The sequence below is a fragment of the Mustela nivalis genome, assembly GCF_964662115.1.
Source record: "Mustela nivalis genome assembly, chromosome: 14".
Classification (NCBI taxonomy): Eukaryota; Metazoa; Chordata; class Mammalia; order Carnivora; family Mustelidae; genus Mustela; species Mustela nivalis.
The window spans coordinates 90,233,266-90,237,058 of record NC_139033.1 but is presented as its reverse complement, the minus strand read 5'-3'; the positions used below and the strand labels follow the sequence as shown (position 1 = coordinate 90,237,058).

Sequence of the window (3,793 nt, the reverse complement as noted above, 5' to 3'; positions counted from 1 at the left end):
CAGAACCGAAGGTGCTAGAATGCAGGAGCTTGGCTCCAGTGTTTCACAGCAGTTAAGGAAAGGGAGAGATGGCCCTTCAAGTGCTGCAATGCACCCCCCCTCCCCGTCCTTGTGTGTCTTCACATGGGACACAGGCCTGGGTGAGTCTAGAGTCGCCTCTCCCAGGAAGCGCGGCTGTCCTTCCCGGAGTCCCCAGAGTGACCACAGGACCACTGCCAGCTCCAGCTCCAGCTCCAGCCCCAGACGATCTTCAGCTCTGATGGGCGGCTCTGAGGAGCCCGCTGGCCATTCAGCTGGACATAAAGGCTGCGTCTAAAAACAAACAAACGACTTCCGGGGCAGAGGGCAGGGAAGTGGTTCCAGCGGGGTGTTTGGGCAGCACGTCGGCCATTCAATCAGACCCGCTGGGCTGTGAGGGGAACGGCAGAGAATCAATCATGGGCTGTATGTGTTTGCAGAAGGACGTGTGTGGCTGTGACAGCAGCGGGAGCCCCAGGGGAGGCCCCCTGGGGACACGTGTCCACCACCTGGGCTCCCACCCCTGCTGAGCCCCAGAGGGAACTGCTGAAATACAGAATCCCAGGCCCTGGGCCCCATCTCCACAGCCAAATTGCCAAAGTTGGGATCCAAGACTCTGTAGTTTCTTTGAGTTCCACGATACTTCTGGGGAGCCACCAGACTTGGGGACACCAAGCAAAGTCCTAAGGGTGGAATTCAGAGGAAGAGGGTGGTTTAGAGAGGATGGATTGGGGGGGGGGGTCCATCCACAGGACGAACCAGGAAACTTTGTCTTCAGGAGACCTGACTGTGTGCATGCTTCCAGACCATCCTGCTCTCACCCAGAAGGCATGGCCCCTCCACAAACACAGTCCAACAGCTTCTCTCTTCTCTGCCACTAACACATAGTAGGTGTTCAATAAACACCTGTGAAATGAATGAATGAAACCTGTCTTGGTTTTTCTCTGTCCTTTTTCCTGTCTCTCTATCTCTTCTCATCTGTGCTGCATGTTCCCCTTTCTCTCCACCTCCGTCTCTGCCTCCAGCATGGCATTGGGCACCTAGCAGGGGCTCAGTGAATATTTGTCAGGTGCATACAAGTGGGATGCTCTTCCTTGGCTTTCTCTCTTGCCCCTGTCCCTCTCATTCTGTCTCCCCAGCCATTCTTGCTTCTCGGTGTCCCTGCATACCCACCCACACCCTCCCCAGATCCACCTGCAGTTGCTGGAACCACCCAACCTCCAGTCAGGTTCAGGGATGCTCTACAAGTTCAGAAAGGAGTAATGGGGACGCAGCAGGAAAGCTGCCCCATCCCTGCCTGCACCCCTCCCCCAAAGCCATAAGCATACTGCCTGCTCCTCAGGCTTCTGGACTTCCATCTTGCATGTCTTTATTCCAAGCAAGCTCTCCTTCCTGGAACCGGTGATGGCAGTCCTGTTCTACAGCCCCAATGCCTTCCTCTGCCCAGGGTCTGCAAACAGAAAACTATGGAACCAAACCACTCAACACACAGATGGGGAGATAAAGCAGGGAAGCCTGCACTGCCCAGGGTCACCCAGAAAGTCTATGGCAGCCATTAGGACCTGGGGCTTGGGGTGTTTTTATCTCCCAAAGGGCAGCTTAGAACCTTAGGACTGGCAGAGGGGACCCATTTTTCCAAGTCCACCACACCTCCACTCCCAACCAACATTTATTTATAGCTAAGGACATTGAGCCCCAGAAAGATTAGGTGACCTGCCTGGGGCCACATGAGGATCACAATTCAGGTTTTATGACACAACCCTGACATCCCAGATGGCTCAGGAGGTGTTGGGATTATAGGCAAGGAACAACTAACTGGTCAATCAAGAGTTAAGTCCTTAATATACTGGCCTCATGTCATAAGTGATTTTAACTGAACTTCGTTAAAATGAGTCAAGGTCAACTTAACTAACCATATCCCTCCCCACCCCCCATCCCCACAATGAGGCAGGTTATATACAATAAGCACATCCCCCAGCCCCATCAGCTCTCCGGCAATTCAAAAAGAAATAAGAGATCTGGCTTTTTTTTTCATCTCTACCAAAGTAGAACCTACATGTGCAAAAAGGCATACATTGTAAGTCTACAGCTCCAAAAAGCTTCACAAAGTGCACATACCCATATAACCAGCTCCCAGAAGTCCCCTCTCCTACCCTGTCCTAGTCACTGTCCCCCAGGGGAACTGCTATCCTGACTTACCTAACCAGAGATCATTTCCACCTACTCTGCACATTATATACAAATAGAATCATAGAGTATGCTCCCTGCTATGGGAAACTTACAGGACATCTATGATTGATCCCCCTTGTGTGTTGTGGTAGTCCATTCGTAACCCTTGCTGGGTATTATTCCACTTGTGACTATACCACAATGTAACCATTTTACTCTTGATAATGTATCAGTTAGCTCTGGTTGGGTAACAAAACTCCCCAAAGCTTGGTGCCTTAAAACAACTATTTATTTAGCACTGCCTTCTGCTGGTAGATTTGGATTGGGATCTGCTAGCTGGTTCTTCTAGGCTGCCCTGGGCTGGACTGGGCTGATCTCTGCTGGGCTCACACGTGTGCCTGCATCTGTGGCTGGGACTGGCTGGTCTAGAAAGACGTCAGCTAAGAAAGCCCACCCATCTCCCATCTGCCAGCCAGCCAGCCTGGACTCCTCACACGGTGACTACAGACTTCCAAGAGAGCAGGGGGGAAGTGTGTAAGACCTCTGGAAGTCCTAGAACTAGCACGTGTCACTTCTGCCATGTTCTACTGGCCATGCCAATTAAAGACCAGCCCAGATTAAAAGGAAAAGAAACAGACTCTGCTTCTTCATGAGATGGGCTCTAAAGGATTGTGGCTGTTTTTGCAATCTACCAGGACAGGCATTTGGTAGTTTCCAGTTTCAGCCAAGATGATTAATTCTGCTGTGAACATTCTTTTTTTTTTTTTTTTAAGATTTTATTTATTTATTTGAGAGAGAGACAGAGACAGAGATAGTGAGAGAGCACTAATAGGGAGGAAAGGGAGAAGCAGACTCCCCAGTGAGAAAAGAGCTGGATGCGGGACTTGATCCCAGGACCCCGGGATCATGACCTGACCCCAACACAGACACTTAACCGCTTAAGCTTAACCCACTAAGCCACCCAGGCGCCCCTGCTGTGGACATTCTCATGCATATCTTCCGATGACCCCAGGACTCATTTCTACTGAGGATTTTCCCAAGAGCAAAGTGGCTGGGTTATAAGGAATGCTTTCACTCAGCCTACACTGGCTCCATAGGGGCCCAACTGTTTGTCAGGATGAATGGAAACTGCTAGAATATTTGTTATCTTAAGGAAATCTCCCAAAGGGGCATGTGTACCTTCGGAAGACCCTCCTACCTCTAGACAAGCTCCAACTTCACACAGGAAGTGCCCTAGTTGCTTAAAGAGTGTCCCCCCCTCCCAAAAAAATTCCTATCCATCAAGAACTGAGTCATGTGACTTTATCTGGAAAGAGGGTCTTTGCAGATGCCACCAAGTTAAGATGAGGTCATAGTGGCCAGAGTGGGCCCTTATTTGGTGGCCGGTGTCTTTTGAGGGGAATGGAGGGGAGATTTAGATACAGAGACAGAGATACGCTGAGGGAACTCTTGCCTCATACCTGCAGAGATAGAGTTGGAAGGATGTGTCTACAAACCAAGGAATGCCAAGAATTGCTGGCAAGTCCCAGAAGCTGGAGGAGGTGAAGATAGATTCCCCCTCTGATTCTTCAGAAGGAGCATACCCCAGCTGACACCTCAATTTCAG

At 50.5% G+C, this 3,793-nt stretch overlaps 1 long non-coding RNA gene across 1 annotated transcript; it reads right to left on the bottom strand.

Moving 5' to 3' along the window:
* Nucleotides 1–318: 318 nt before the first annotated feature.
* On the bottom strand, nt 319–1,673 carry LOC309847828. Its single transcript, XR_014302649.1, has 3 exons — nt 1,581–1,673; nt 1,347–1,468; nt 319–924 (listed from the first exon to the last, which is right to left on the bottom strand). It is a non-coding gene; the product is annotated as an uncharacterized lncRNA (long non-coding RNA).
* Between the last annotated feature and the right edge of the window lie 2,120 nt (nt 1,674–3,793).